Source organism: Vicugna pacos, unplaced genomic scaffold (assembly GCF_048564905.1).
Source record: "Vicugna pacos unplaced genomic scaffold, VicPac4 scaffold_77, whole genome shotgun sequence".
Taxonomy (NCBI): Eukaryota; Metazoa; Chordata; class Mammalia; order Artiodactyla; family Camelidae; genus Vicugna; species Vicugna pacos.
Genome location: NW_027328758.1, coordinates 2689595 through 2702640, shown reverse-complemented (window position 1 = coordinate 2702640; position 13046 = coordinate 2689595). Strand labels below are relative to the sequence as shown.

The 13046-nt window shown below is 41.3% G+C and overlaps 1 long non-coding RNA gene across 1 annotated transcript; it reads left to right on the top strand.

The window, feature by feature from the left end:
- The first annotated feature begins 250 nt into the window (after positions 1–250).
- LOC140694668 (uncharacterized) lies at positions 251–12787 on the top strand. The gene is made up of 4 exons (XR_012070253.1): positions 251–331; positions 10904–10962; positions 11684–11800; positions 12616–12787. It is a non-coding gene; the product is annotated as an uncharacterized lncRNA (long non-coding RNA).
- Positions 12788–13046: the final 259 nt, after the last annotated feature.

The following is a 13046-nucleotide window of genomic DNA, read 5'->3' as shown; positions in this document are numbered from 1 at the left end:
TCCCGGCCCCAGCGGCCAGGGCCGGTAAAGCAGGAGACCCACCCGAGCAGTTTGCGCTGCGGGCTGGAGGAGGAGGGGCGCGCACGCGCAGACGGACAGACGCGCGGACGCCGGAACCCACCCAGAACGCGTGGAAGCTGGCGGCAGCCGGTTGCTCCTGGACCAGCTCCTGGAAGAGGAACACGGCCTGGGGCCTGGGCCGCCGCTTGCCCGCGGCTCGGCTGCCACTGCCAGGCAGTTAGGGGGCGCTGGTGGGGGCGCGCTGCTTGGGGAGCCGGCGGGTGACGCCTGGGCTGTGCAGCTGAGGAGGAGCCCAGGGAGGGGTGCGGAGGTGAGGTCCCGGCCGCGCGTCCCGTTAGGACACTTAGGCGGGTCCCAGGCGCTGCTGTGGTTCGTGGCAACCCCGGTATTAGTAGTTCCTGAACACCGCGTTTTTGCCGCCGCTTAAACCCGGGTTTAGGAGAGCAGGTACAGCCCCGGGAGGTGGGAGGGCGCGTGGACGGTTCCAGAGCATCTCCGACTGGCCCTCAGACGATGGCCTGCTCCTGGCAGGCGGGTGCGGTGCGGTCGCGAGGCCTCGGATGGAATGGGGATTGGGTGGGCTCGGTGCTATCAGTGTGCTGGGATGGCTGCAGCAGCAGCGGGAAATGGTATCAACCCCTGCCCTCTCACAGGGCAGCCACAATCCCGCCATCGCAGCTGCCGCCTTTCCCTGAGAGCACAGCACCCGCCTACCAGGAGCAGGCTGACCTGTAACCTGAGTTCCACGATCCTGAGGCAGCAGAGGCCAAGCTCAGGCCATGCGCTGGGGTGTTTGAAGCAAATCCACTGGCTCCCATGGGCAGACCCCATAACCCGCCACTGAATTTGACCACACCGCGCCCTCCTCCCGGGAGCAGGCTGACCTGTGGACCGTGCCTGGAGCAGCAGAGGCCGAGCCCCTGACAGGCCGTGGGGAAGATGGGGGCAATTCGACCAGCTTGCCAGGTCGCTGCCCATCTCCCTGCCGCTGCCCCATGTTCGTGGATCACTTGTTTTCAAGTCAGTGGTTTCCTGAGAGGCAGGCTTGGTGCAGTCAGTTGGCGAGGGCTGCAGGGAGGGGTGCTGCCCCAAGGGGAACAGGTGGACTTGCTCCCATCTCCCCCAGGGCCAGACCTGGGGACGGCCTCTGCTGCACCAGGTTTGCAGGATGCATGTCATGTCAGCCTGTCCCTGGGAGGAAAGCTCAGTGTACTCGGGGCAGCCTCAGTGGCTGACAAGGATTTTAGAAGTGGGCTCTAGCCCAGCATAACTAACTCTCCTTTCTTCTCTTGCTTCCTCAGTTGGTGGCTGTATCGGCTTTTTCATTATAGGTTATTGCTAGATAATGAACATAGTTTTCTGTGCTATACAGAAGAAACTTTATTTAAAATCTCTTTTTATATATAGTGGCTAACATTTGTAAACCTCGAACTCCCAAATTTATCCCTTCCTATCCCCTTTCCCTGGTAAACTTAAGATTGTTTACTAAGTCTGCAAGTCTGTTTCTGTTCTGTAGATGAGTTCAGAGTGTCTTTTTCTCTCTTTTTTTAGATTGCACATATGAGTGGTATCATTTGGTATTTTTCTGTTTCTGGCTGCTTTCACTTAGAATGACGATCTCTAGCTCCATCCATGTTGCTGCAAATGGTTTTATTTTGTCCTGTTCGTGGTAGAGTAGTATTCCAGTGAATAAATATGCCACAACTTCTTTATCCAGTCATCTGTTGCTACATTTAGCTTGCCTCCATGTCTCGGATATTGTATACAGTGGTGCTGTGAATACTGGTGTGCAGGTATCTTTTCACATTGGAGTTCTTTCCAGTTATATACCCAGATGTGGGATTGCTGGGTCATAGGGTAAGTCTACTTTTAGTTTTTCAGGGATTTCCATGCTTTCCATAATGACTACACCAAACTAGATTCCCACCAGCAGTGTAAGAGGGTACCCTTCCCTCTACAGCCTCTCTAGCATTTATCATTCATGAACTTCTGAGCGATGGCCATTCTGACTGGTGTGAGCTGATACTTCATTATAGTTTTGATTTGAATTTCTCGGTTTATTAGTGATATCGAGCATTTTTTCATGTGCCTATTGGCCAATTGTGTCTTCATTGGAGAAATGCTTTTTTAGGTCTTCTGCCTATTTTAGGATTGAGTTGTTTGTTTTTTTGTTATTAAGTTGTATGAGCTGTTTATATATCCCGAAAATTAAGCCTTTGTTAGTCGTATCATTTGCAAATATTTTCTCCCATTCGTAGGTTGTTGTTTCCTTTTGTTATACTTATGGTTGTCTTTGCTGTGAAGAAATTTATGTATTTAATTATGTCCCTTTGTTTATTTTTTTCTCTTATTTCCATTGCCTGGGTAGATTATCCTAGGAGAATGTTGCTAAGATTTATGTCAGATAATGTTTTGCCTATGTTTTCTTTTAGGAGATTTATCATGTCTTGTCCATCTGCATCTTAAGCCTGTACTCTACATCTGTGCTTCAGTTTTGAATTTTGAGCTTCTTAGAGAAAACCTACTCTTAGCTCATACGTCAGATTCAACATGTCTAAAGCTGATTTCATAATCTTTTTTCTTGCAGCATCTCCACTTATTCAGTGGGATAATCATTCCTCCGGTCTTGAAAACACCAAGGCTTGGAGTGGTCTTTGATTCATCTTTCTCTCACCACTCCACATTTTGTCAGCTTCTTGAACTCTATGTTTTTGGTTTCAAGTGTCTATTCTGATAGCTGATACTCTGATGAAGAGCTTTCATCCCTGATACATGAATTTTTCCTTCTGCTGGATTTTTGTATATTCTCTCCCCCCCTTTCAGTCAACCTACAGTTTTGGCGCTCCAACATCTACAGTCAAGTCAAAGACTTAACACAACCAGATCTCAGCCAGGTAGTATTGACCCTTCATCATTTTGGACTTACCTTATTTTTTCCAATCATTATGTAACTTAGCCTCGTAGGGTAACCTGTGCCTTATTAAAAACCAGGAGTCACCAGCCTTTTCCTATCCAGTCCTCAGTTAAAACAGATTAGATTTGCCCTGAGGACTAGTTGGAGCCCCATCCCCTTCATAGAGTCTTCCCTATTTTTTCCAAATACTTCTAGCTCCTCTTTGTATTCCTGCACTGTTTATGATTAGTAGCCTGTAAACTTGGCTTTGAGTTCTGACTTGGTACCATTCCTGGGTGCTTTCCAATGTGTCTCCTCACTTAGCTGGTAACTGGAGAAGACTCCCTTGTTCAGCCTCCTTTATACCACTCACCCTGCTTAGCATCGGGCAATAACAGGCACCCAGGCAGTGCTTACCTACTTTATTTATTCACAGGGGTGGTGGTGTGGATTATAGCTAATAACTATTAATTCAATGTTGCAATTAAAAAAGAAAGCCAAGAAAATCCATAAAACTTTATCTCCATGTTCAGTTTAGCGCTTTACCTCAATAGTTTTCTTAAGACTGTGTTTACATTCACATAGTGTTCATTTCTTGTACAGTTCCCTGAGGCAAGCAGGTGAGATGTCATTATGTTTGACTTTCATGTTACATTTCATATTGGATATATTTGTGCAATGACAAAACCTTCTTTTATAAGTAAACAGCCGGAAGCCCAGAGAGACTAAGAGCCTAAACCAGGGTCACCTGGTTAGTGTTTGGCACAGGCCAGGACCACGGTTCACATCTTCCAGCTGATCCTGTTCCGGTGCCTTTTCATTCCAGTGCTGGAAAATGTAGCCCCATCAGCCAAACGGCCAGGTCACATTGCTGCCCCTTTACCTGCCAGTGATGGCAGTGCTACAAAAATTGGCAAAGGAAAGGTCAGAAATAGGAGTGATAAAAGACATGGAAGTGCTGGAAATGGATCCTCAACCTCCTCCTCCATATTTGAGCGCCTCACAAGTGTCCCACTCTGACAGTGCTGTTCATTGTTTATAACATAGCCTTAAAATCAGACTGATCTTTTATAGGACATGCTTTTATCCTGGTCCCTTTCCTGCTAGTAGTCACCGTCATGGGCAGAAAGTGCCTGGCTGTGCTCTGTTTGTCACGTAGGTGGGAGGGAAAGTCGGAGGGAGAGTAGGTTGAACTGAAGCCGAGCTTTTTACAACTCTGTTGTTCTAGGACCAGAGCAGTTCCACTCTTGCTTTCATCACCTCTCCACCTCCGAGTCCCAGCCACCCATTCCTGCCTGCTTCCCCACATGCCACGTCCTGGGGGAGGACAGGGTGGTGGGCAATGCCCCCTCCGCCCTCTGCTCTGGGAGGTGCAGGAGTCTGCTTTAACTTTTGAGCTGTTTTGGTAATTGGGCTTTTCCAGCTTTTCTAGACATCTCCTTTCCAGCTCTGAGAAATTGGAGATGTAACTTAACCATACATGGACTATACTAATGTATTCAGTGACATTAGTGTCATGTTGTCTGTAAGGTGTTCTGTGACTGGATAGGAGGTTTTTTATTTCACAGGATGCTTCACATCCAATTCTTAAGGCCTACAGTCTGCAGGTGTAATCCAAATTCTTACATGTCTGTAAGGTAGACATGAACATTATTTGATAATATGACCATATGTTCATAGATTACGGTTAGTCCACCGGCTCTGTTTCTAATGAAAGTTTAAATACCAAACGCTTGAAGAAAATTTGCAGACCATGTCTTATTGCCTGTAACTAGTTGCAAAAACTGAAATCACAACTCTACCACAAGCCACAGTGTTTCCCAGTAGAGAAAGCCCTCTAATTTTACAATCTCTAAGTAATGCAGTGGTTCTTTGAGTGAGATGAGGGATGCCAGAGTATTTTTGGGGACACTAGAGTGGCATGACAAGTATTCTGGGACTGGTTACAGTTGAATCTCTACTTCCTATATCCTGGACTGATTACAGAGGCAATGTTTGTGCGGTAACCATCTTGTGGATGCAATTGTAGCTAGGAAGACAACAGAGAAAATAGAAGGAATATAAAGTAATGGAGGGACTTCATAGAAGTACAAATGGTGACTTTGACACCACCAGCTGCTGATGTGAACTTGGCAAGAATTTGTGAGAAGTGGTGGGTGTCATTGCAAGCAGGAGAGTCCTGCAGCTTTTGGGGTGAACAGGCAAAGGGGAGAGCAGATATGGTGGCTATCCAGGGGCTATTTTTGTCCTGAATGTGAAAATGTCCAGTCCCCTGTTCAATTTTGCAGCCACAACTTCACATGACTCAGGGCATTATTTCCACCAGAATACCATAAAAATACAAACAACCTCTGTTTCCCAAAGTGTTTGTTCTCGATCTGAGATGACTGTCCTGTGCTGGTAGGTAAGTTGGCGATGGGGCCTATTACATCACCCCCTTTCACTAGAAGTCTACCTCGCTGCTTTTCAACCTACTCCTAGAGGTGCTGTCATTCTGTTACACCTAGGCCTGTAAGACCGTCTTGCCTGAATCCTCACGTGAAGAGGGATGGTTATGTGCAGTTTTAAAAAATTGCTTGGGTCATGTGGTTCTTTGTTCCTTCCATTGGAAATCACTATTCCAGAGCAAATAGTATGCATCTATACAAACTATATTGTTTGTAAGATGTCTTCAGAAGTTTTGCAGTAGGTTTAAATATTTGCTTGGTGATGGCATCTTGATTGATTGAAGGAGGCAACCCTCACTAGGGGCATTGTGTGCTTTCTGTCTGAGAGTTCCTTTACTGGCAGCAGAGTGTTCGTAGGCAGAGTTAGAAAGTTACCTGATCTGAGAAGCCGAATTTGCCCGCAGCTGGGAATTGGCGGAAGAGTCAGTTATGGAAGGAAAGCTTTAGGATTATCTGGTAGCAGAGTTCTGGGATCCAAACCAAGGGAAAACTCAGCTTTTGTAGAGTATGTTCTGTAACATTAGGCTATAGGAAAATTTTTACACTTGTTATAGGATGTAGAGTTGGGGAAAGACTTAAAAGTGAAAGAACCTTAAAAGAGAATCTCTGAATATTTTAAAGAAGACAGTTCTCAGAATGAGAGCTTTTCTGGAAAAGACTAGTTCTTCACTTCACAGGGGAAGCAGGGAGCAGGTGTAACTGCACTTATGGTAACTTCAAAGGTAAACCTTACCCTCCCACTTAGCTGTTTCCTGGTGGACGTTCATCTTCCACATCTGTAGTTTTAGACCTGATGTGTCATTTCTGGTACTCCATTCTGCTTCTGAGTGAGAGACTGACACAAAGTCACATAGCGAATGAAAAATTGCTCAAAGGACTTTATTGTTAAAAATGTAGCCCTGTGGCAGAGTGCTGCATTTGCAAGTGACTTTCGGTACAGAGAACACTTAACAGAATGCAGTGTTGTTTCTTGTTTTATTCCTTTAAGCCTTTGAATAGAAGGTGTTCTTTGCAGAGTTTCTGGAGTACATCAGAAAAAGCAGGAACCAAAAATAGCTTTAAGAAAGCACCAGTATAGGTGTTGCTTATAGTATGGTATCTGTCTTAAAGTTAATTCTTTAAAGCAGGAAATTGTAACTCTCAATTTCTTAAGCAAGTATAAACAGTCTTGACCCTTAATGACTTTCTTTGTGGGGCGAACCTGCTTTTGCTTCCATTCTGAGCATTGAAAGGTCTTCTATGATACTTCTGCCAGTCCTCAATATTTTATTTTCCCTCTGTTGTGAACCTGTTATTAAACTTGAAGCAGATATAAATATCATTAACTTGCTGCATATGGAGATATTCAGTGTTACATAGTCAGAAAGTTTGTGTACATCTCACGTTTCTACATAATTCCCCCCTTTCCAACTGAGTTCCTGATGAAAGAATGGTGGGAAGTGGCATTATGGGGATATGTCTTACAGTACACAGTGTTTCCCCTGTTCCCTCTAGCAGATCTGGATGTTCTTTCATCTTTCAGCTTCTAGACTTACTAGCTCTTTTTCTTAAGCCAGGTGTATCTCATCCCCCTGCGCACACACACATGTGTACACACACACACACACACATTCTACCGTAGGGAGTAGCGTGCACCATCCAATTCTCCCACTCCAGCTCTGGACCCACCCACTGGAGGCAGTGTCTTGCACGAATTCATTTGTAAGTTGCTTTTTAAAACTCGAGTGGTCAGAAAATAGGACTGATATCCACACCTAGTAGGCAGGCCCTCAAGGACAACTTCTATGGTTAATGCCAGGTTATCTTAATGTTTGAGTACCTGGGTTTCATGTCTTCCTGTGCCACCTGTGTGACCCATGATTCCCACATTTCTGTCTCCTGCTAGACTTTTTCTCTCCAACTCTGGACTCTTACAATCTTCTGCTGATTTGACATCTTCACTTGAAACTCTGATATCTTAAAAGCAACATGTGTAAAAACTGAGCTCTTGGTTCTCCTACCCCCTAAACTGGTTCTTCCTGCAACCTCCCCCATTCAGTTAGTGGAAACATAATCCATCCAGCTGCTTGGGTCAAAAAACTTGGAATTGTTTTGACTTTCACTGACATACCACATGAATTCTGTCAATAGATCTGGTTTAACACTGCCTTTAAAACATATCCAGAACCCAGCCACTTCTCACCATGGCTCCTGCCTCCACTGCTGCTTCCCTGCCCTGAGCCACTGTCCTCTCCTCCTGCACAGCCCTTCTCAGAGGCTTCCCACCTTTCATCTCTGACCCGTTTCGACTATTCTCACCCGGCAGTCAATTGAGCCTCGAAAACCTAAGTTAGATTGTGTCGTCCTTCTGCAGTGCCTCCCCATTTCACTCTGGGTAAAAGCCACAGTCCTTACAACGTCCTCCAAGGACATACAGGACCTGCACTGACCCTTCTCCGCAGCTCCAGCCATGCCCCCGTTCAGGAACATGCGAGGTGCGCGCTGCCCTTGGTGATGGTTTTTCCGTCCACCTGGGACTTCTCACCTCCTAGTCTTAGTTCTAACCTCAGTCCTCAGTGTGGCCTGCTCTGGTATTTAATACAACATCACCTTCATCCCATACCCTCAACTCTCTTTACCTTGCCCTTTTTTCATTTTTCCATGGTTCCTCTTTCCTAACATGCCACCTCCTCTGCTGCTCTGTTGTGTGACTTGTCATCTCCACCCCCATCCCAGCTAGACTCCAAACAAGCTCCGTGATGACAGGACTTTTGTTTTGTTTATTGATCTATTCCAAGTGCCTAGACTAGTCCTGGGTACATAGTAGGCAGTCAAAAATTGTTTGATGAATAAATTAAAAGACTATTTTAAAAATGAATCATCCTTTCAGGAACGGGTGAGGATAGGAAGCTGCATGAAGGAAAATGGTGCAGTAAATAATGATATTTGCCTGTTGTTCTTTGTGTGATATATATATATATGTTTTAGTCTTAATTTGGTATCCCAGTTTCTTAATTTAATAGCTGTATTAAGGTGTAATTTACAGGCCATAAAATTCACACATTATAATTGTACAAGTCAGCCATTTTAGCTATTTCTAGATTTGTGCAACTTTGTCCTCATAAAGTCCCCTTGTGTCCATCCATATGCAGTTTGCCATCCCCTCAGTGGCACCCTGATTTTATTTATTTATTTATTTATTTTGGCAATCATATCTCAAAAGGATAATTTACACAGCAGTACTAATATAGCTTTGCACTTTTAGAAATGACACACTTAAATATGAAATTTGCGGTCATTGCTGAATGTAGGTAGCAGTATCTGACATTGGTGAGAAGAATGGACTTGAGTGTAAGACTGGCTGCAGTCTTACTCAGCTCCACCATTTACCAAGTTACCCAAATTATTTTCTGCCTCAAGCTCTTTATCTGTTATATGGGGGTAATAATAGAATCTTACAGAGTTGTTGTGAGGATTAAGCAAACAGGGAAACAAAATTTAGTAGAGTGGCCTGCTTATGTTATTACCTAAGAAATAGCCTTGCAGGTAGAGAGCAAAATTCAAATCAGTTTCTAAAGTATATGTAAAATATAATCCAGTTCCTGCCTGGTTTGTAAACACTAATGCCTACTGAAGAATGTAAAAGCAGGCTAATTTCCAACAGAAAAGATCATTTCTCAGCATTTCTTTCAAAGATAGCTGCAAAATCACTTTTACTAAATGTTCCATGCCCAACTCTGACAGAAATTTAACACCAGGGACGTAATTATCTACATTTTTGTTAAAATGATGCTGACCATCAGGAAGTGTTCTCAATTATATTTTAGCCTTTATGTTGAGAAATACTGTGAGACTTCTTCTAAATTAATGGGTGGGGGCATTCATTGTAGCTCTTGTAGCCTGATAAGCCAGCACTAAATTATCTTTTTTTAAATTTTAATTAAAGTAATAAATTAATTTTTTGCTGGGGGTGGTAATTAGGTTTTTATTTATTTATTTTATTTTTAGAAGAATTACTGGGGATTGAACCCAGGCCCTTGTGCATGCTAAGAACATGATCTTCCACTTGAGCTATACCCTCCCCCCTAAATTATCTTTAATAAGGTCTTTTTCTTTGTTTTGTTACTTTATGTACAGATGCACAAAGCAGGGTCGTCAGAAGCCTCTCAATCACAAAGATGATAATAGTGAAAAACATTGTGCAGTGACAGTGAATCCTTGGCGTATGAAGAAAGATTGTAAAGTCCTGAATGAATTAAGAAGGTATTGTTACATTAACATACATATAAGCATGGCTCTCTTACCTTTATTTTTCACTTTATAATGAAGATAATTCCCACCCGTCAAGGTTGCTTTGTTTGATAGAGGGAATATCTGAACCCTTTTCTGCAAGTTTTTTAAATATGTAAGAACAGTTAATTTATCAGAAGTGTGAATGGTGTAATCTGGTCTGTCTAGTATGGTAGCCACCAGCCACATGTGGCTATTGTGAATTGAGATGTTCTATAAGTGGAAAATACATAATAGATTTTCAAGACTTTGTACAACAAAAATAATGTAAAATATTTATTAATATGTTTTAAAAGTGTCAATCACACTTTTGAAATGATAGTGTATTGGATATTTTGGGATAAATGTAATTATTACTGGAATTAATTTCACTTGTTACTTTTTATTTTCTAAATGGGATTACTGGAAAATTGTGACTTGCACTATGTTTCTATTGACAGTGCTGGCTTCTAAATTATTGCAAATAATATGAAAAGAAAATTTTGATTAAAAATTTTGTAATTGAGTAGTTGATTTACATCATATTAGTTTCAGGTGTACAAAAGAGAGGCTCAACATTTTTATAGATTATATTCCATTTAAAGTCACCATAAAATAATGGCTATATTTCCCTGTGCTGTATGATACAGCCCTGTAACCTATCCATTTTTTACGTAGTACTTTTTACCTCTCAATCCCCTACCCTCTTCCTGCCTCCCCTCTTCTCCTTCTCCCCATTGGTAACCACCAGTCTGCTCTGTGTACCTGTGAGACTATTTCTGTTTTATTATAGTCATTAATTTGTTTCATTTTTAGATATACATATAAGTTAATACATAGAATATTTGTTTTTCTTTCTCTGACTTATTTCACTTAGCATAATACCCTGTAGGTCCATCCATGTTATTGCAAATGACATTATTTTATTTTTTAATGGCTGAACAGTATTCCATTTGTGTGTGTGTTCATGTGTATATATGCATTTGTATATATATGTATACATGTATATATACATATATATATATATACATATATATATATATATATATATATATATATATATATATATATATATATATAATATACCACAACTTCTTTATCCAGTCATCTATCAGTGAACATTTGGGTTGCTTCAGTGTCTTGGCTATTTTAAATAGTGTTGCTGTGAACATTGGGGTGCATGTGTCTTTTTGAATTAAATTTTTCTCCAAACATATACCCATGAATGGGATTGCTGGATCACACAGAAGTCTATTTTCATTTTTTTATGGAACCTCTCTTCTGTCCTCCATAGAGGCTGCACCAATTTACATTCCCACCAACCGAGTAGGAGGGTTCCTTTTTCCTTAAAAGGTAAAAAATTCTCTACATTTACCTACTTTCCTTTCAGTTTAGGACACAGTTTGTCAAAAGCCAGATAGAATTTAATAGGAGTAAATACAGTATTTATTTTGAATGTCCATGCATTATGGATAGATATGTTATTGATGAGTTGGTTCCCTATTTTTGTAGGTGCAGATGTTTTTATAGCTTCACAGACATTTCAGTCTTGCAGAGAGAAAAATATCTTTGTATTTTGCTGAACTTGTCCGGGTGTCTTTATCGGATTTGGTCCAGGCCTGCAGAGGTGAATACACATCCAAACCTGAACCATTTGAATGTCTGCAAGATTTTAAGAGTCTAGAATATCAGATCTGGACTGTAACTCTGGTAAATGACATCAGTGACTGGACTCAAGAAAACTTCATTTGAGGGCAAAACCTTTCATAAGCCAAAAAGGCTTTGAAATTGTGGCAAAGCCAGAGACTTATGTGTGCCACATATGGCCTCAAACCCATGGGGACAACCACAGGCCTTCTGGAGTGCCAAGGGAATTCCATGTGAGGAGTCCAGCACTCACAGGAATCCAACAAGTCCCTGTCTGCCAGAGAACCTTCATTGCTACTGTGCTGTTTTGAGTAAATGTCTTTTCATCAGGTTCAAATTGGTTTGTTGTTATTTTTTTGCATTTAAAAACAACTTCTTGTTCCCTGGTGAAAGTAAAAGCCTAACATTGTCTGATTTCTTTTGACAGAGAATACATGAGCCTGTGGATCTAACCTCATCTGTGATGGTCTGCAGCTGGGAGCAACCAGATCAGTGTCAGTCCCCTTGCAGCCATTGGCTGGGAGCCTGCATGTTGCTTGGAATGGTATTTGAAACATGTCACACTAGCCATGCCTTTGCTGTGGGCTGGGAGGCGAGTCAGTCAGAATCTGTATTATGGAATGTATGTTTCAGATCCACAGTTAGGAGATCTTTTTAAATAGCCAGAGAATATAGTCATAAATATATCTATTAATATATTTATGCAAGAACCTTTTTAAAGATTTTTTTATTATAAAAAGTTACCCCCAAAATTGAAAATGAAAGAACAGTGGAATTAAAAATCATCTGTAACTTAATTATACATAAAGAATCATAAAATCCTTCTAAACATTTTTGTTCAAATGAAGATATTTTTCCCTTCCAAAAAGGAAAATTATTATTTCACATTTCTTTGCTTTCTCCTTTTATTATATATTCCATATGAATAAATATAAATCTTTTAAATCCCTTTTAATGGCTGTTTAACACATTATTGAACAGATATGTAAATAGTCCTAGGTTTCAGAAATTTAAAAAATTGTCATTACAATACCACAATATTTTGGTGTTTCTGTTTTTTGTTACTAATTTGGACTAAAAATTAACAAGTTTGCTTTTCTTCATCTAAAACATTGGTTATATTATGAAGGAACTGTAAGGATTTTAAATAACTTTTCAGTAATTTCAACAAAGAAATTATCTTTAAGGCAAAAATTTATGATGGTTTGCAAATCTATTTTTATTATATCTTCACTTTTACCAGTGTGACATGTGTGTGTGTTTGCACAAGTGCTTTAACTACCAGCAACGTAAGAAAAATCTGTATACTAAAAATGTGAAAATAGTTTCATTGTTTGTGTTTTCAATCTCCCAATATAGGTTTTGGATGACAAGCTTGTATTTGCAAAAGTACACCCCCTGTGGGAGGTGTTCTGTACATACGCTGAGATACTGCACATAATATTGCCTCTGAAGCCCAATGATCTGAAAACCGGTCCTCAGCCTTTGGTAACTTCAGCTGTTTGATGAAAGTCCTCCAAGTGGATGAAAGTATCAACAACCAGAACAAGAGCTTTTCATTGCCCTATTTGAGAAGAGCTCCATGAAAGACTTTTATATTCAGGATAGAGATACATTCTTCAATCCAGTCACCAGAAGCCGCATTGTAAGTCTAAACTGAGTTTAGCTGCTGTCTTCGGGATGATTTAGAACCTGCTGTTGAATTATCAGTGATTTGGTTTGGTTGGCTTGATTTGGTTTTTAAAAGCTGCCCACAAAAAGGAAAAAAGAGAAAGAAAAGAAATATGCCT